Here is a 21,568-nt window from a genome sequence, read left to right on the forward strand (position 1 = left end):
CGCCTCGAGACGTGGAAACCAGCCTTTAGTTTTACGCTTGTCGTCTCACGTATTTGTCTTCATATTAATAGGCATTTTTTACTCGAATACCTCAGTTAATTGCATGCATTTTCTTTTTTCTTTTTTCTTTTTTTTTTTTTTTTTTTTTGGTGCTATGTTTGTTATTATCATTATTATTAAGCTTGAATTTCTCATCTTTTTTGCACTGTAACTATAATACCTCTTTATTTGACCTAAATCGTGGGTTTGCTCATCCTGTTTCGGCAGCAGTCAAGTTGTAGAGGTCAGCTTCATCATTTCCCTTTAAAAAAAAAAAAAAAAAAAAAAAAAAAAAAAGTGCTTGAAATTTTGAGCAGAAAAGCTGAGAGACATTCTCTGCACATAAATAACCTTCAGATTTTTTTTCCCCCCCAATTTGACAGAAAAACTGAGACGTTCTCTGCACATAAGCTCCAGCTCAGTGCCTCTGTGTGGAACTCCTTATAATCCAAACCAGTGGAAAGGGTTGCTTAACACTTGTGGAAATCAACAGATTGCACTCTAATCTGCTTCCTTAACACGTATAAGCCATGTTTCCCTCCTTTTCCTGTCTTCGTTAAGTCTTACTTCCATGCCATCTTTCATTTGCGCATTTTCACTTGTTTACTTTTGCTTAATGGTGGAGAAAAAAAAAAGAGATATTTCTGTGTTGATCATGCAAACCCCAGAAATTGAGCTGTAGGCTATAATTAGTCATTGCAGTGTTTTTATTATTATTTTTTTTTCTTTTCATGTCGCATAAAGACATGTCTTAACTACCTGACTGAGTGAAGAGGATCGCTGTGATTCCTGTTTGGTACCTCCTGTTCTGCGCTCTGCTGTTTTGTTTTTTTTTTTTTTTCTTTTTTTTTTTTGCAGCAAGGCTGGAATTATTCCTGAAGTGAAATCTCGCAGGTGACGCTACCTCACAAACACCCTGTGTGATTAGTTTAAAATGATAGCAATGTTATTTGTAGATAGAGCTGTAATCTTTCAGACGTAAATAAGGTGGTTATATCTGCTCCTGTACTCTTCTGTGCACCTTAGACGGGGATGCTTGTACACACACTACAATTTGCACTAGACTCCATTCCCATTCAAATGAATTTTTTAAAATAAGATGCCCATCAATGGTGCCTTTTGTCTTTATAGCATACCAATGTACCATCTATACCATATAACGATATCTTCGGCTAATTGTAGCGAACAGGTGCCATGTATTATCAGCGTGTTTTCGGCCCCAATAGACACGCGTGTCACTGCCTGGCCTCACCTAACTAACGCTCCTCCGAGTGCAATCTTTTCTTTGAGCAAGAGTTCAGCGACCCTGCACGCTTTGCCTCGGTTTCATCCCCCTCGTTTGATCCGAACGGGTTTCCGTATTGCCACACAGGATTGAATGTTTGGCTCAGGAGGAAGGAGGGGCTTAGAGGAATAGTTTGGTTAAAAATTGCACAAATTGACACACTTTTCCCCACAAATGTAGTCGAGCAGCCAAGATGCATTTGGTGTCCTTGTAATAAATAAGTAACAGAAGTCCGCATGCCGTAGCACTGTAGAATTCTCGATTCAGATTGGTCAGAAAGTGCTGATTAATTTCCTGTAACAGCAGTAGTTTTAGGCAAATTTATAGGTTATATTAATGCGCTTGCATGGCAGATACTCCACATATCCAGATTTTAAAAAAATAATAATAATTGTTATGATGAAGTTATTCTGTAAGGAAACTGTAATTACTGTATATACAACATTTTTTAGAAAGAGTCTCCGGTGTCGGTGGTAAAACTGTAAATTTTCCTACAAAGTCTTCTCAGTAACTTCATGAAAGAGGATGAAAAGGGAGGCAGTTGAGGAAAATGTTTATAGCAGCTATAACGTAAGTGATGACAAGAGCTAACTCATTTCTCAGACATTCCACAGAATTAAATGTAACTATAAACTGGTAAAAAGTACATGTTTATTAAGAAATAAAATGGTTTAAAAGGAAATGTTTAAAATGCTTCGGAACATGCTGTTATTGGAAAATAATCAACTTCTGGGCGTCAGGCTGCGTACTTTATGCATTGTAGGCTTGCAAAAAATGGCTTCCACCATAAGGTTACAGTGTTCAGCTACACAGTGACGTTTTGGTCACATGACAAACACACCAGCCAATTCAACGAAATGAATGGGCGTGGTTTGAGGCAGATATCTGCTACATACATGCGTAACATATACACTCGTAGCTCCAGCGCAAAAACGTCATGCACCAAATTTATCTTGGCTAAGTGACTTATCTATGTTTGGAGTAGACAGGAAGTGATATAAAATCATTTTTTGCCAAACTATTTCTTTTCAACCTCGCTGTATAACTTTGTAACATTTTTCTGTCCTCAGAGTATTTTTCACGTTCAGCTCTCATTGTGAAAATGTTCCAGCGGATCAATGGCACACACATCTTTATTTCAATATCAGATGTTAGTGAAGCTCTTCTGTACACAATGTGAAATGGTTCATATGGTGCCACACCCACTTTGATGACATCATCACAGCTAATGATAGAGCACTCGAGCTAGAACTACTCCCACTGCTTAGAGAATGACGTAAGTGTTGTGTAAAATAAACGCTTTTTTCTCGTTGTCAGAAGGGGGGTTTCGACGTCAGGTAGTCCTCCATCGTACTGCAGACTGCGTTTTGTTTCTCTTCCTGGCTCAAAGGGTTGTTCTTTTTGTTTTCTTTTTTTGTACATGTAGCACAAATGAGCATTGCACTTGGGCGCCATACTTTACCTCATGTCAGAAAGAAAAAGAAATATGTATATATGATACCGTTACATTTAAAGAAATTGTGGTTTTGGCCTTTGCTGCTGTTCCACTGCTGGTATTTTGCAATTGTATTTAAAGAAAAAATAATAATAAGTCATCAGAAAGATACAACATACAACGTGCCTGCAGGATATCATCGGGGAGTTACACTGTAGGAAAAAAAAAGATAGTTGATCTCTACAATCTGGGACTAAATGTACATCCTGTGTATACCTTCATGTCCTGCCTTAATGTAATATTGTCAATGTTAAATTGTAAATTGATTGGTTCCTCCGACAGGCATGTCTTGCATTAAGTTTAGGCCCCCCCCCTCCTGTTATTTAGATTATATTTAACATATCGTAGCTCCAGATCAAGTAGTGCATGTCAGTAAAGAGAGTTCCCTTTTTTTTTTTTTTTTTTTTTTTGTTCTATACCTCTTATGTAATCATTTTGCAGCCCCTAAATCCGTGAAAAAAGGGCTCGAACAAGCAGTTGTGTACATTTCAGTATTTTAACATTTTGCTATTTTGGTCCCCTCGTTTTTGTTTTCACCTAATCGAAAAACAGATCTAATAATCAAATGCACTCATATCTGCATCGAGCTGGCTCCGGATTGTGAGATTGTGATGTGAACTTTTTTTTTTTTTTTTTTTTGGGAATGGGATTTTCATCCAGAGACGTTCCGGGCCGTCACGAGCTGCAGCGCTGTTATATAAGGGACATTAACGAATTCTTATTCATACTGTAAAAGTGCTGCAGTGGTTTACGATCTGCACCTTATGGATCACAAACACCTTTAATATTCTTTATCTCTCTCCCCCCAGGCCCCCCCCCCCTTTTTTTTTTTTTTTTTTTTTTTTTTTTTTTTTTTTTTTTTTTAAATAATTGTAGTTAAATGTATCTACAATAAAGTTATGGTATGGTCGTCCAATTCTTGTCTTTATGTTTCTGTTTATGCATTTTCAATTTAAAAGAAAAACATTACTTGGATTGAGCCCTGGCGGTTATCTCTTGTACCTTTTGTTTTGTGTATCTTTTAAAAAAGCTCTAGAATTATTGGCACCCTTAGTAAAATACATTATGGGCAAATGTCTGCTGTTAATTAGCTTAATCTCTGAAAATATGACTAAGAAAAAAATCTAACTAAGAAAAAACCCTTCATACTTCCACTTCATATCTCCTCTAACGCTTGATGAGAGCAAGGAACCTGAGAATACTCCTTAATACAGAATTTCTCTAAACCCCCAGAGTCATACCTCCTCTCTAATGAGCTCTCCTCCTCAGGTTTTCGGGCAGGGGTTTGGGATGGCCATGTCAAAAACCTTATTTTGTGGTTGTTGAACCATCTTTGATCCATGTTTAGGATCATTATCCTGCTGAAAGATCCAACCATGACCCATTTTAACCTCTTGTCAGGATTTTGTCAGATGTATTATCTGCTGGCACCTCCCATCTCCAGGGACACTGGTTCAATCCTGTGCTCTCCCTATGTTCTCCCCAAGTTTGTGTGGGTTTCCTCTAGGTTCCCTGGTTGCTGCATATGGGGCTGCGTGGCCACAGACCAGTCAGAGTGCCCATGCTGAGTCCTGTCCACCTCCGAAAGTGCCTACAATGGGCACCTGAACATCAGAATTCGACCATGGAGCAATGGAAGAAGGCGGCCTGGTCTGATGAATCGCGTTTTCTTTTACATCATGTGGACGATCGGGTACATATGCATCTCTTGCCTGGGGAAGAGATGGCACCAGGTGAAGAAGGCAAGCTGACGGAGGCAATGTGATTCTCTGGGCAATGTTCTGCTGGGAAACCTTGGGTCCTGGCATTCATGTGGGTGTTAGTTTGACACGTACCACCTACCCTAAACATTGTTGCAGACCAAGTACACCTCTTCATGGCAACGGTATTCTCTAATGGCAGTGGCCTCTTTCAGCAGGATAATGCTCCCTGCCACGCTGTAAAACTTGTTCGGGAATTGTTTGAGGAACATGACAAAGAGTTCAGGGTGCTGACTTGGCCTCCAAATTCCCCAGGTCTCAATCCGATCGAGCATCTGTGGGATGTGCTGGACAAATAAGTCCGATCCATGGAGGCCCCACCTCACAACTTACAGGACTTAAAGGATCTGCTGCTAACGTCTTGGTGCCAGATACCACAGCACACCTTCAGAGGTCTTGAGGAGTCCTGACCCATCGAGGCATGAGCTGTTTTGGTGGCACAAGGGGGACCTAGACAATATTAGGCACAATATTGGTTTTAATGTTATGGCTGTTCGGTGTATAACCACCGTTCTTTTTGCTCAAACCCACCCCAAGTACTTGTTTTTGAAAAGCTCATCTGACTATAGATCCCAGTTCCAGTCAAATTTCCAGTAGCATCTAGCGACCTCCAGGCACTTGCATTTGTGGTTAGTTGAGGGGAAAAAAAAAAAAAACTTCTGGCACGCCTTTCAAATAGTTTGTTGTCATTGAGAATGGCGTCAAATTGTAGACTTGGTGACCCCAAAATCTCCAACTGTGATCTTTGGAAAATTGTACGCTAACCATCCTCCTCACTATGCTTGGTGTGGTGCAAATACGTAATCATATTTTTCAGATTTAATGAAATGTGGTCATATGTCATAAGCAGAGAACTGATGTATTGCAGTTTGATATCAGATTTATTATGCAAAACACCATAATAACCAGTGTCATGGCAGCTCGGGGTCAAGGGTCAAGTTTTAAAGGAGCTGTTGGGTGGGCGAGTGAGAGTACGCTGATGACCTCAGTGTTTTTCTAACCGAGGCAGAGCGCTAACTATGCGCTTTACGAGTGCTCTGAGCCCACGGTTTAAACGTGCTCAGCAACCACGAGCGATGTTTTAATCACATTTTCGCACAGCTTTGTGTAGTAGAGCATATGAGCTCTGTTTGTGTGTGTACTCTTACACTCTCGGAAGGCAGTTTTATGGTTTTGTGTGTATCCAATTTGCTGCTCGCGCTCTCTGTGTTCCGGCTTTTTGCCAAGAGGTGGAAAATGAGAGCGGCTTGCACGGGCTCGTGAGGTGAGAAATGACCTCATGTCAGCTGTGCAAGCACTCTGGCGCTAATGCAAGAGCGGAAAAAAATGATACTGATTGATGCAACCCTAAAAGTGGTCATTATGTAAAATTTACCATTTGAGAAAACTGCTGGATTTTGCTTGTGATTTACTTTCCGAATTTACGCAGCGAACTTAGAAATCCGTCATTTCCCCATGATGGATCAGGAGGTCAGTGACGGGGTGTGTGTGCAGGTTAATATGTGGCACTGCAGTGATTTGCGAGAGAAGGGTGGAGTGCTGACAGACATGTTGAAGATGTGTTTTACAGGAGAATAAGGGAGGGAGAGCTGTGTATTCGACAGCGTAAGGGTTCCAGAGCGAAAGAAAGTAGTAAAGTTCTTTAAAAATCATGCTTTAAAATAATACGACTCTACTGATGGAGTGTTTAGGGCAGAAGTAAGTAAGCTCATCTGGGACGAGTCCACTTAGATCTTAGATAATCTTTGAGTAGGGTGAGGAGGGCGCATGACGAAATATCTAGCTGCTGTGTGTGTGTGTGTGTGTGTGTGCGTGCGCGTGTGTGTAATAAATGCACATGCAAAGAAATTCCGTAGAGCAAAGATGCCTTCAAAAATAATGAAATTAGATGTTTTTACATTATCTTAAATCTAAAATTACCTAAAATTAAAGCTAAAGAGCAGTAAACAGTAATAAATGAAACAAAGTCAATATTTGGTGTGAGAACCCTTTGCTTTAAAGAAAATTGAGTATTCTCAGGTACAGTGTGTGCAGTTTTATAAGGAAATGAGCTGTACATTTTCCTGAGCATCTTGCAGAACCAGCCACAGTTCTTCTGAAGACTCTGACTGTCGCACTCGCTTCTTATTTTTGCAGCAAAACCCAGCAGCCTTCATTATGTTTTTTTTTTTGTCTGAAAAATGGTCTCTTGCATAATCTGCTGCTTTACAAACATTTTTTGTAATGTTTAATTTTGTGCTGGAAAACTAATGTTTGGAAATCTAAAATGTTTTTATACTGAATCAATAATGTAGATGTCATAAAATTAAAATCTGTAACAAAGTTTGTACTAAAAAAAAAAAAATAGGGTGCCTAAGACTTTCTCACAGTAATGTGTGTGTGTGTGTGTGTGTATTGTATGTATATGATAAAAATATATATGGAATGCAAATGGAGGCCAGCGTGCTGCTCTGGGCTTGAGTGTGGGAATGGGAGGGCAACGGTGACTTATTACCTGTGTTGACAATGTGCAGGCTTGCGCCGCGTCATTTGAGCCATTTATCCTTTGCGCTGTAAAAACAAAGAGAGATGACAAATAAATATGCAGCGGGGGCTCGTTGTTTTCCACTCGCACCGGCTTGCCAAAACTTTTTTTTTTCTTTTTTTGTTGACCTAGCGCTGAATAAACCACATCTCAATCAGCGCTTGCACAAATCGCCCTCGTCGACCTTTTCAGCATCTTGTTTTATACACAGGTTAGGCGACAATCGAAATTATGCCTAACAGGCATTTTGTTTTTCTGCCGTCGTTCTCCTCCTCATTTGTTCCTCCCCATTTTTCCCTTCACAGGAGGATTACAGTGTGTTGCAGGCAGCCCATTACAATGGCCAGAACAGGAATGGGTTATTAATGCTCAGCCTTACTGATGGGCCTTCAAGCTGCACGGAGTGCGTCTGGGCTTCCTCATGCGTAATTGGATCCAGCTCCGTGCACCCTGTGTTAAGGGCAGGCCGGGGAATAACCCCTGCGCGTAGGGGAAGATAGCGATCTCACACACACACACACACACACACACTTCCACTGCATGTACACATCTGAATCAGCAATCAGACCCACTGTCAGTCTATCAGTCAGTCTTTTTTTTTCTTCTTCAGAGTTGTGGTTCTTGCTTTAGCAATGCATGAGTAGGTGCTCCGACAGCAAAACGCATTCTCCAGAGGCAGTGTGGCTTCTGCGGTCATCGTTGCAGCTTTGCTCGATTAGTTTAGTGCCCAGAACATTGACAATTCTCATTTATCTGCCTGTCAAATGAGTCACTTCTTGTTTTTTCCCCCCATTTAAACTCCATTGTCGTTTATTTGGTTGCTGTTATCCAGAAATGCTGTGTTGTCTACTTAGAAAATGTCCTTATGCTAGTAGTCTCAAAATGTTTTATGTTTTAACGCTGCACTATATATAGTTTGGTAATCCACTAGCACAATGGATTTTCTGTGGCCTATTTGCTAAAGCATGGCATTAGCACAACTGAAAAACGTCATGAAATATAAGCCTGTTATGTATGTATGACTGAGGGTGCCAATATTAAATAAACTTAATTACTGTAAGTATAATTAAATATGTAAATGAACTAATTATTTTTAAAGAACAATGAGTGTATTAAAATGTTAAATAATTAAATGGAAGCCATTGAATTGTTTTTCAACACATTTAATTATTTCTGTATGTAACTGTTTCATGCTGAAGACGTGGTGCTTGTGCCTTGAAATAATTAAATCTGTCAGCATTATCCATAAAAAAAAAAAAAATAAAAAAAACATTGGGAAGTCTGTCCAAACAAGACACTACAGATGGGGAGAGGCACAGCGTCTCAGAAAAATTACTCTCTGAAATAGAAGTATCCAAACTGCCCACTCACCTCCTCAGTGATTGGCCGGTAGAGAAGGGACTGGGGGAGTGTGATGCTGGGAAGTTTCCAACTTTCAGAATTTTAGAAACAGTGGCCTCATTTATAAGGATTGCATAAGTGTTGATAAATAATTATTTCCTAAAAGTTCCTACTAATAATTTTCAAAATATTCTTTACATTCTTCTTCAGCAAGCCCTTTATCCTGGTCAGAGTAGATCCGGAGCATATCCTGGGAACGATGGATGTGAGGTGGGGACGCACCCTGGATGGAAAAATTCTGGAAATGGGTGAAAAAAAATTTAATCGAGGACGCATGATAGCATTTCTCATGGAACAAATGTATTGTCTTTCCTTCTTAAACTTACTTAAGCTTGCTTATGTAAACTTACTTAAATATACTTACATAAAATTAATTTAAACTTACTTAAATGTACTTTCTATAACATTTATTTCCTTAAAATTTTTTGAGTACTTGTTTAAACATCAGTCCTTAAAATTAGTTACTAAAACTTCCTGAAGCTTACTTACACCTATTTAAACCTACTTACTTAAAATGACTTCAATAAAACTAACTAAATAGATAAACTTACTTAAATGTACTTATTTAAACATACTTATTTCTTTAAACATAAATAAATGTACTTATTTCCTTAAAATTACTTATTTAAACTACTTAAACATACTTAAGCTTACTAAACTTATTTTAAGTAATTTTACTAAACTTATTACCTGAACTCATTTATGCTTAGTTAAACCTATTAACTTAAACTAATTTATTAATATACTTATATTAACTTACTAAAAGTTACTTGTTTATTTAAACTTACTTAAATGTACTTATTTACTTAAGCTTAAATGTACTATAAATTACTTCAACATACTTAAATGTACTTCCTTAAACTTACCTATTTTCTTAAATTTATTACGTGTACTTACTTAAACTTAATTAATTATTTAGTTATTTACTTATCAATCCTGATTTGTATGTCAGTTTTAATCCCTGGTATTTATGATCAAATCTTGATCATATGAAAGTTTATTAAATGAGGTCACTTGACTAAGAGGAAACCTATAGGCGTGTTTCTGTACTTTGTTGTTGCTTACTGCCATTTTTGTGGGACGAACACATGCAGCAAATTATTATTCATTAGGGAAATGTTTAAAGAAAGTTTTTGCAAGGCATATCACAATTGCAATATGTAGCAATATAATCACTTGTTTATGTACACAAGAAAATAAGTAATATGTAAGGGTTTTTTTTGTTCATTCTCTTTTATTAAAGCTACAGTTAGCAGTTATGTCAGAAGTTAGTCCAAGCTAGCCATTTCGAAAATCAAAATCTAAACAAATACAGCTCCTTCTTTCAGTCTTTCCTTCAAAAAGATGTCCCTAAATCATAACCGTGGTTATCTTTTGGGCTGTGGAAGACTTGGATCTTTCTGGATTGACAGGCGAGTACAGATGCCACCTTGTCATTCATTCATTCATTCATTCATTCATTCATTCGTTTGCCAGACGCTTTTATCCACTTACAATCCATTAATAATCAAATCCCAGAGCAGTTCGGGTTTCAGAACAGATTTGAACTCGCATCCTTCCTCACCATTCTCTAATGCAGAAGTTTAACAGCTGAGCTGCTCAGTAGGAGAACGCAGATTATGCGTGCATTAGCGAAACATTGTACCGAGGCCTTTTAATAGCATCCAGCAAATACACGTCCGCTCATTTTAATGTGTGTAGTCGGAGCTGCTTTAAGCCTAGGGCTTGCTTTGCCTGGACGTGAATGTGAAAGGTCAGCCTCACTGGGGTTTAATTCTCTCGGGAGAAAGTGTTAATGGAGCGCTGAGAATAAACACACTTAATCCTACTATCTTTTCACTTGTACAATTAGGAAGTCGGTTGTTAACTGCCTAATGTGCTATTGCCTTCTTTAGCACTCCATTTAGGAGCAATTGGCTTATGCTAATAGATTCATCTCATTATGCGTGGAGAGATTTGAGAGAGTGAGAGCAAGAACATCCCCCGAGCTCTGTTTGTGTAGCATTCCAGCCTGTTTTTTGAGCTGATACACAACATTGTGTTTGCGTTTGTGTTTTGCGTAGCATTGTGTTTGCTACATTTTCATCACGCCTCGCCCAGGCCCGTTCAAGGATTTCTCTATTAAATGAAATGTGCGTGCATTTTACAAAAGCATTACACCAGTAATGAACGTGGATGTAGATGTAATCCTTTATTTTGTGATTATTAAAGGATGCTGAAATGGAATATGAATGTTTTCACGCACCAAATCCCTAAAGAGTCCACCCCTCAGTGTGTGCGGTTATTAGTAATGAGAATGAGGCAGGAGGTCTTATCTGGTGGTAATTACCAGCGTTCAGGCCTTTCAATGAGCTCTCGAGTACATTTGATTTGTCATCACTGATAGTCTTGATCTCTCCCGTCTCTCATTCCCCCATGCTTATGAAGCGCTCCGGCAAACACAGGAATATTGAAATGAGGTTCGCGCAGGGGGCTTCAACAAACAGCGGGTCGACTCGAGGCGCAGAGATGTAGAAATAATTAAAAGAACCGTTTTGGGTCCCTGTGCTTATTTCCATTTGCAATAACATTGGTTTAGTCTTGAGTGGTGTCGCTAAATAGCTCCCACTGTTTTCAGGCGGAGATAATGAGAGCGGCCTAGTCGAACGGTCATGTCTTCCTCATTTGTTTCAAATGGGTTTTATGTTTTGCAAAACCATTTTCTTTCATTCCGAATTGCTTTCGTCCTTGTTTTGGTTTGAACTGCATATGTTGGAAATAACACCAACCCTGTGCTGGACATGCTTGAATGACAAGAACAAATTGAACAAAACGCAGTTCATGTTAAATGTTTTCAATCAACCAGGCCATGTTTGCTATTTGATGTTTTGTTTTCTGTCACTATGAGGATAAGCTAGCTAACAGATAAGGGAAGCTTACGGACGCCGGGTAAGCCTTGTACAAATTGCATGTCAAAATCACACATTAAGCTAAAAAAAAACAAACAAACAAACAAAAAAAAACTAGTTGATATGAGTTGAATAATGTGGTGATGCACAGTTTTTTATATTAAAAAAAATTAACAAAATGACATCACAGTGCTGAAAACAGTGGTGGCGGCCATATTGAAACAAGAATCGCTTACATTTCAAATCAATTCAAAAATCACTGGCAGCGATGGCGACGCAAATGAAAATGGGATAACAAGGAAACAGCTTTTTATTTTATTGTTTTATATACATATATTGAATCGTTTTAATTGTTTCTACTTGTTTTCACTACAAATCATCGAGAAATCATAATCATGAATCCAAATCTGAAAGAATGCCTAGTTATATACATTACAGAGTAAACAGTCTGTCTAGTCTCTGATTGTCAGTCTGGCTATTCTCTGATTGTGATGTGTAACCTGAAGTAAGAACCTTACTCTGTTTTCCTAGAAAGATAAAATGGCATGAAAATGTGCAGTAATAAATTTTGCATATATTCACATATTCTTAAAAAAAAAAATCATAGCCACCATGTGTGATTAATTCCTCGTGGCTGTCAGTGTGACGTTCAGTGAATTGGTGGAGCCTAATGCCAAACACTAGCCCCATGGTCAGTAGTAATACAGAGTACGTTCCCTATCGTCTGAAGTTAATTACCGTTGTATGTTTAAGCCCCAGAGCATAAGCAGAAACATTGTGTTTGTCGAGAGGTGATGCTGCGCAGCCACGGCCCGATCCCGCGGTCGTAACCTCAGCGCTTCTGTCCAGTGTTCATGTCCCTGTGAACCTCCACGGATGGACAGGTCCACCCAGACAGCTCGTAAGTGTCTTGTAGCTGTTCTCACACCTTCATGTCCCACGACTCTCTCACATTCCCACATACACACTCACAGCATGCCCTTGAGAAATAAGTGCTTGCAGATTTCTCTAGTTCAAAAAAAGAATTTGTATCTCCCAAAAAAATGGGATTGAATGACATTAATGGTTTTAATAATAGAAAGTGGAATTTTTTTTGAACCATTGATTAAAAAAAAAAAGGAGAAAAATTAAGTGCACTCACTCAATGTGGTTGTCAGTTTACTCCAGATGTTAAGATACAGGAAGATGAGACGAATATCATTTTGTTTTTTCTTTATCATCAGACTGTGTGATTATATACTGAACCGTAATGGAAAGCTCCACCCTGAAACACATTAAATATCTTCATATTGAAATATTTCTGATAAAATCGGCTCAAAATTAACAGAGAAAAACAAAAGAGCAAGCACTTACTCACCATTATCAAGCCACGTTCAATGCCAAATTAATTAGAAATCCAATATAGAAGTATGACGAGTGTGATGGTGGTGTTGAAGGTATTAGCATGAAAGTTAAAGCTTTGGAAACTGATCTGTTTGAGCAGTGTGTACAGATGAGCATTCAACCTGCTGAACAAAAAAAACCCACCACAAATCGTCCTTCATATAAAACCATCCACTGTACATTCATATTCTGTGATATCGCTTAAATCTATTATTTAAAATCTTTAGAAATGGCACCAATACCAATTAAACTTGCTGACTATCCTTAGGCTGTTACTTTAGTAGGCTAGGTGGCTTTCTAGATAACTAGCAACTAAGCTAGCCACAGAAAAATACTATTAAAATGGACTTTTGTTTAATATGTAGCCAGTGGACAAACTGTAAAACCACATATCAGGTACGATGATGGTGTCACACGACACCAGAATTTTCAGAATTTAGCGATTATTTCTACCTCAGGAAAAATGGCTAGTTAGCCTGGTTAGCAAGATTTTTCCCAAATATCATTAAAACATTACACTTCTCTGGAAAAGTGCTAAAAAAATTTGCAAGTAGAGTAAAGCTGCAATAAAGTTGAACAAAATCATCAAAATCTCACTACATTGAAAAAAAAAAAAAAAGCAAACAAAACCTAAATGAGCCACTTAGCTAGCTAGTCAGTCAACGTGCAAATGTAAAAACTGAAGGACAGGAAGCAGGTAATTTATTGTTTTTGAAGCTCATTGATAGCAGACATCACATTTAAAACGAGACCTAACCTAACTCCAAAATGGATTTTTTTAAAGAGTCCATTTTTTTTTTTAAACTGAGGGAATAACACCACTTGTGTTTTATCTTCCTTTTTCAGCTCTTACAGGAATGGCTATAATAATACAAAAAAGACTAACTTTATGTCTATAAAAAAGTCTTTAGTGTCCTCCAAAGAGGGGGGATTAAGAAAAATCTGAGGGAATGGCGTCACTGGTGAAGCTTCTCTGAAGTGCTTTAGATAGTGGAGGTCAATGCTTATGAATTTGACCCTTAGTACATCTCAGAAATTTCTCAGTACATAAAGGAAATAAATAATGCTTTTTTTTTCCTTACAGAAATTTGCACCATCAGTGATCGAGTGCCCTGAGGGATCGGTTTCATTCCTCTGCATTTCTGTTTAGCCGTGTCCTCGTGCTCCATTCGGAGAAGTACTGATAGAATAAACAGTCACTCTGATTAGATAAAAATATATCGTAACCCAAACCCCCCTGTCCAGCTTTCCATTTTGACCACAATGGGTGATTAGACGGTTTTGTCTTCAAAAAGGCAATTATTTAGTCATCTTATTATATACTCACTCGTGAGTAACTCAAGACGAAATGGGGAGCTTGATTGGGCCATCAGGCGGGCATTATTAAAAGAGAGATGGAATCAAATAATTTTGCGTTTCAAGTTTTAAGCCCCAGCAATTTCAGTGTCTGTTTGAATTAGGAATTGATAATTTTACGTTTCGGCCTCTGGTGTATCATATTCTCGCCACGAGACTGAGCCTGGCCTTAACTTCTATTGGAAACAACTGAAAAAATAGCAGATACACCTCCTTTATTTCCATTCTGCACTTTGTAGTGTTTTGCTCTACAGCAAAAGGACAAAAATGGGAAAAAAAAAAAAAAAAAAAAAAAGAAAATCGGTTATCTTTTTTTTTTCTTTTTCCTCCCTTTATGGAGCTGTGCCTACAAACACCAGGCCTCGAGCCTTGGCGCCTCTGCAAAGCATGGCACATTTGTGCGACGCTGCATTGACATGGATATGTGGAAGATAAACCTCAACATCCCTCGCGGTCCTTCCTGAGAATCCACAGCTGCCTTCGTGTGCAGCGACGCTGTGATTGGTAATACAACACAGCTGTGACCATGAAATCAGGACTTAGCGTAATGAGGCACTTTGAAGCCGAGGTTTAATACCAAAATCAGCGACAAAATACCGGGGATCTTTCACTACCCGATGATAATCTGCTATTTAAGTCAGCTTTGTGTGTTTTTTCCTTCCTTTATAAAAACACGTTCACAGATTGTGAACCTGGGTTCGATTTGGAAAGTCTATTTTCAGTCTAGACGTGGATACACACTCACATTGCCTCCGCTGGCCGTGTGAGAAACGAACTTAACGCAACACGTGCATTATCTGGGGGAAAGAAAAACAAGCCAGTGTATAACATTACAGTACTATTAAAGCACAGTTTTTGCTTAGTGTTCATAAAGAGCGCTAGCGTGTCTGCGTTGATTTGTCGTAGCCACAATCGTATGAGAGCATGTTCGGTTGGTATGTAGGTTAAGGAAACATACAAGTTGACGTATATCCAAATCTGTCATAATTGATATGTGGTGCCACGCTGAGTGATGGAATTAGGAGAAATATGACATGTCTGAGGTAAAGGCCTATTAAAAATATCTGCACAGTTTAGTCCTCTTGGCAAATTGGAACCAATTCCTAATGCGCAAATGTGCTTATTTTTGAAAATTCAGTTTCCCGCTCAGCATGGTTTTCAGTCAGCCAGTGTTTCTTGGCTTTCAGGTTCACTTTACAGAACGTTACCTTTTCCGAAGAAACCCTATAGTTTGTCTCAGATGCTGTAATCCCTCTAACCTGGTGACTGGTTGTTTATACAATTATTTCTAAAAGGCTTCAAATCCTATTTGGAGAGTTCCTGCTTTTCGGGCTGCGTTTTGGGTTAAGGCCGCAAACAGCTGATGAGGAGAGGCAAACCAAACCCGTTCCAGGCGCACCACAACAAACTCCTCATTTGAGCTATTTAATGCCTCTTTGGAGCGGAGGGCATGATTTGGGGAGAGCTAATTAAATGGTTTCAGATGTTGGGGCTTTTCAGACGGGAGTGCTGTGTACCGCTGTGGCCTCACAACCCAATATGACAGCGCTGTTTTTTTTTTTTTTCCGGTATGCATTTGGGCTGAGTCGTGTATTTTCTCAGGCATGCAACTAGTAATAAAACTATGATATATACATATTCAGAGCTAGCCAAATCCTGGTCTAATCCCACCCTTGATAATAAGCAGCATGCATTAAGTTCAGTAAGAGTTTTGTTCAGGGTGTTTGGAAGGAGCTAAGACCCCTGGGCTATTGCTTTGTGTATATAACTGAGTAACTTAATTTGCACTTGGTGTGTAATGTAGACCTATAAATAGAGCAGTGAGTTAATTCTCCAGGCTCTGAAGTGCTCTGGGATGTGTGTGTGTGTGTATGTGTGTGTGTTCCACCTACAGAGCCGTGAAGTGGCCGTCTCGGAAGGCAAGACCCAGAGGCTGAGTGTGAGCTGTAATGAGGCGTCGCTGGACTAGTTAAAGCACTCAGATGACACAGACTTACAGTACGGTCCAAAACTCTGAGAGCTCTTCCAGGAACTGTTTATTCCACCAGTTATAAAATAATAATACAATATCTTACTCAGTTGATCCTTATTAGTCATTGATTTAAATCCAAGACAAATCCATTTTGTAGCTCTCTGAGCAGAACATCATTTATTTACTCCTTACTGCTGACGTTTATTTATTCCTAATATACAGTGTTAACTGTAATTGTCTGTTAATGACTTAACATCTGATATTGACCTCATGTTTATTACGGAGTCCAGTCAGTAAGAATACACCCCGTTCTCGATTCCGATTGGTCAGAAGGTGTTATAATATAATTTTCTATAACAGCAGCTCTGACAATAAGGCTGCAAAGTAAATAACAGGTTTATATTAGTACACTTAAAAATGTGTTTTTGGTTAAGGAAGAAAAATATATAATCACTGATTTGGTAAAGGTTTCTCTGAGGAGATGTTTATTTAATTTACTATGTGCTACTTTTATGGAAGGAGTCTCCAGTGTCAGCATTCTGTTATATTCAGAGGTAAAAAAAAAAAAAACCATGAACATCGTTGTCCACATGTCCCTCCATTAAACAGTGAAATGCTTCCACATGGCTGACTTTTTCAATCTGCTGCTCAAACAGCGCTTTTAATCAGGCTACCAATAAAATGTGGAGGAAATGTGTTTCCTGGACATGGCACAACATTGAATGTAACTATAAATGGATAAAAAGTACAATGTGTCGTTCTTTCATAAATAAAAGGTGGAATGGTTGGCAAATTCCTATGGAATAAGAGGAATAAAACACACTTCAGCACATGCTGTTACAGGAACATAATCAACTTCGGGGTATCAACGCACCACGCTATCATGGATTATTTACCTTGACTAAGGAAAATAATCCATGTCGAAGTGAGGAATAACAAACATTTAGTTCTGCATCATATGCAAATGATACTAGTGACCTGCCTTAATGGTCAAACATGTTTGGGTGCATTATTTGTTTCCTATGCCTTGGTGTTGAGGCTTGTTTTTTTTTTTTTAGCTACTCGTATTTGTATGAACTGTTAAAAATCACTTAAAGGTGATTGGCTGACCTGTGCCCAAGATGAACCTTTCACACCTGGAGTGCAGTCGATCCCGGAGGCTGCGACTCTGAGAAAGAGCAGAGACCCTTCCTGGAGGCTGTTCATACCCGCCGAGGCACCCTGTTTATTTTCACCATCGCACATAGGAATTTTAATTTATTTCTTCATTCTTTAATTTGTCTAAAAAGGTTTGACTGTTGTTTAAGAATCCCTCCTCCTCTTTCCCCACCCTGCAGCTGTATCAAACCATCTTTGCGTATTTGCCTGGAAAAAAAAAAGATCTGTTTTATCCAAATATGTACTCGATAAGATGAATCATGTCTTTTAGTGATGTGAAAAAACATCTTGCTAGTATGTATGCTCATGCATATCAAACGAGCTGATCAGATTGTGCGTGTAATATTTTATCTGATCTTATCATTTGATAAAAGAAAAACAAAACAAAACAAAAGATTAACAATAACAATACACCCTGAATTCCCGGCACTAAATCCACAAGAATGTGCGGCTTGCTCTTTTCAGGTCAGTAACAGCTACAGGATGAAATGTGGATTAGGATTGTTAGATGATAAATGTCGCTTTATTAACGCATTACAGTTTGACAATTTTCAGGAGATATGCTTTTAGGTGCATGCCTTTGTTTAAGCTGTGCTATAAGAGGCAGTCGGTTGAATGCACATGGCCAGTGTCAGGCGTAATTAGCTCTGACAGGAGCATTTAGTGGTTGTAATTCAAATCTAATTCAGAACATCTTAACCTTCAGTCTGTCAAAGGGTTGAAATGTGCTGGAAACGGCTATGGTCCCAATCATGGCTTTGTGTGGCAGCACGCTGATGTGTCAACATGCGCGGTTAGAAAAACAGCTCTGCTCGACCATAGAAAACTCGTTTACAGTAACACAGCCTGAGAGAAGAAAGCGTCGGCGAGCCAGTCATGGCCGAGGTTAGAGGCACTGGGCTTGTAATTGGCTGATGCTGTTTAAAGTCACAGGAGAGTAAGGTAAATAGAGGCAATCTGCTTCAGATTTAGCTGCTGCCAGTGTGATCGGCTTTAATGCTGGATCTCCGTGTGGCAGCGTTGGGTATCACCTGGATCTGGGAGCCTGGATTTAGTGGAAAACTCTCAATAGGCATGAAATGAGGAAAATAAATAAATTCTTCTGCAAGAGAGAAATTTTTAATGGTGACTCAATTTTATTTATTTATTTATTTTAAATATAGGAATTAATGTAGGACTCTCAATATATTTATTACCCACTTCATCACATATTAAAACATATTTTTATAGATTAAAAGTTAAGTGAGGAAAACTAGACTACTTAAAAAAAAGATTGCTTTTATATTTTGCAATTTTTTTCTCAACACAGATTAAAACATATTTTCTATATAAAAAATTTAAGTGAGGAAAAATAAACTACTTCTAAAATTATTTTCTAGGTGCATAGATCAGGTTTATTATTTAAAAAAAAAAATCTTACCACATATTAAAACATTTTTCTATTTATTACAAATTTAGATAAGGGGGAAAAAAAACTTTTATAAGTACAAAGATAAAAATTGACAAAGGAAAAAAAAATTCATTTTCAATTTTTTTTCCTTCTATTTGTTGTGCTAACTAAACCAGTATTGTGTAAACATAATTTGAGTCTCTTGTAAATACAATAAAAATAGGCAAAAATCTAAAAATTGCCACTTCATATAGTTGTACAGTCAGCTCCAGAATTATTAGCACCCTCGATAAATACAGATTTAAAAACATGTGGAAGATCACAGAATACACAAATGAAATTAGGCAAATGTGTTGACCTTCATAAATCAGGTAATGGCTATGAAAAGGAAAACGAAACGGAAGCAAGTGTATTTTGCCCCCATGCACAGTGAGGAGGATGTTCGTCCTCTCCAAGGATCTCATTTGGAGATTTGCAGAAGATGGTAGAATGTTCATCAAGTCTCCAAATCTACAATTAGGCGCTACTTCCATGCCAACAGCTTCCATGCCAACAGCATCCATGCCAACAACGGGTAGCTGTTTGGAAGCAGAAAGACTTTTCCTTCATCTAACTACAATCGTAAGAGTTTGGAGTTTGCTAAATGCTATTAGACCTTTGACTGGAACTGGGTTTTTGGTCAGATCAGATAAAGACAGAGCTTTTTGGCAACAAACGCTGGTTGTACATAAAAGAAAGGGCCAAAGTGCCTTGGAAACTTGTTAGGATATACAGCATCATGGACTCCATGAAGAAGATTTTAAATGAAAATCTGATAATACCTCTGCCAAGAAGTTACACCTGGGTCATGGCTGGTTTCGAGACTTTTTCTGCATTGATTTATTTGTGACTTATTGGCTTTTGTACTTGGACTTGTCTCAGTCTTGGGCAGTGGAGCCACTAAATAAGGTCTTGAATGACAGTTTAAAAATAATTTCCATCTTGTCTTTTCTTTTCGCATGCACAAACTTTGAAAAAGAAGCATTCCCTTCTTCTAGAAAACAGCTTATCGTTGGCTCATTGCACAAACTAAGTGAAGTAAAGCCTTGGCCTCAAAGGATCTGATGGTTTTCGGTCTTGATCTTGACTTGGTCTTGCTTTCATTTGGACTCTATCTTGACCTTGACCCCCTCAAGACTTGGTCTTGACTTGATCTTGGCCAGTCCTGGTATTGGATTTGACAACAGTCTTGACTACAGCCTTAGTTGGATCTTTCAGCAGTACAGTGATCCAAACGTCCATATCGACACAAAAATTTTTCAATGACCACAGAATCAAACTTTTGACATGGTCATTCCAGTCCTCTGCCTGAAACTCCATTGAAAACCTGTGGCATGAGCTGATCAAGTATTATAAGAGAAGATTTTGTTCAAGTAATGGTTAGCATTCTCATATTTTCAGTGCGAGATTAAGCTAATTAACCACAAAGAACTTTTTTTTTATATAACTTTTTCCAACCATCCAAATAATCATTCACTTTCTTCTTAAAAAAGTAATCTTTGTCACTGACCTCTGAATGAGCGACAGCTATTAACGGTTATATTCCCTTTCAGGAACATCTCACGTTTTTAATGGGACAAATAAGCTACTAGAGGATTCGGCGTAATGAGCCTTACAGTGCAAATAGTAAGAGCATGGTTAAAGCAGAAAGAAAGCGTGGTATGAGTGCAGCCATTTACCACGGCGTATTTTCCTAACTCACAGGCTATAACACTCGGCCTAAGTGATGGATGATTGATGATGGTGAGCCGAGTGGCTTCTCGAACCCAGTAAGTGCTCTAAAAACAAATTAAACCTTTCATCATGGTAACACGTCAATTACGAGATTTGGTAATAGCCGACGTTCTATCAAATTATTTGTGTGTCCAAACAATTCAGAGAAATTAAACTATTAATCATCCAGGAGGGAAGCTGGCAGAAGTATCACGTATTACGGGCCTCTGAACGTGCAGCCCTGGTCCACAATACACTTAGTGGCGTTTATGGCTTATTCGGTGAAATTGTTGTAATTGCTTAATTGGCGCTTTGCTGTCACTTCGGCATGGGAGTGCGGAAGTTAGTCATGACGTAGAATTATCAAAAGTAAAACCAAATGTTGCTTCTTGGTTTCCTTTGAATTTATTGTATTGTATTGTTCACCAAACCATGTATCACAAGTATTGGCACACCAGCATTTAGTGCAGTATCTTTCCGTAAACAATATCTGTGTTACAGAAAGATTTTTTTAACTATACACACCATTTTTCTTTTCACAGAGTAAGGTATATAATTTTTTCAAAGAGTTTTTTAAGAGACCTGGGTGGAGTGCTGACTGCAGTCCTGCGGTTTTCTCTCCCCCGGCACAGAACTAGAGAGCAGCAGCAGCACGTTCTTGTCTCTAATGATGTCTTCAGTGGCTAGCAGTGTTAAAAGGAGGATCCAGGCAGTGGAGGTGGTGAGATTGTGTGTGTGTGTGTGTGTGTATGTGTGTGTGGGGTGTGTGGGGGGGTGTTTCACACATGGAGGTATGCCGAAGTGTCAAAAGCGGCTTTAGTGGAAGGAGAGAGAGCAGCGGTCTGCTCACACTGCTCTTTGTTATTAAGCAGGTCCAATGAAAACACAAAGGGATACTGTTTTTTGTATGAGTAATGCATTAACCTGCTCGGGAAAAAGTTCACGTTGAAAGTATGGACTCGGACAGCACAAGATTTATGGCGATGGCTGCAGAAATTATGCTTTTTTTCCCCCCATAGGCACTTTAATTATGTAATCATTTCCAGCTGTTTTTCATTTGGGCCGGGTCGTTAATTAGGGGTAAGGGGTCTGCGGTTCAAGTGCTCTGACTCTTGCGATAAGTTGAGAATTGTCCGGGGGGCTCCGAGGCCCGGGATGATTAGCC

The sequence above is a fragment of the Pangasianodon hypophthalmus genome, chromosome 10 (assembly GCF_027358585.1).
Source record: "Pangasianodon hypophthalmus isolate fPanHyp1 chromosome 10, fPanHyp1.pri, whole genome shotgun sequence".
In the NCBI taxonomy this organism is placed as follows: Eukaryota; Metazoa; Chordata; class Actinopteri; order Siluriformes; family Pangasiidae; genus Pangasianodon; species Pangasianodon hypophthalmus.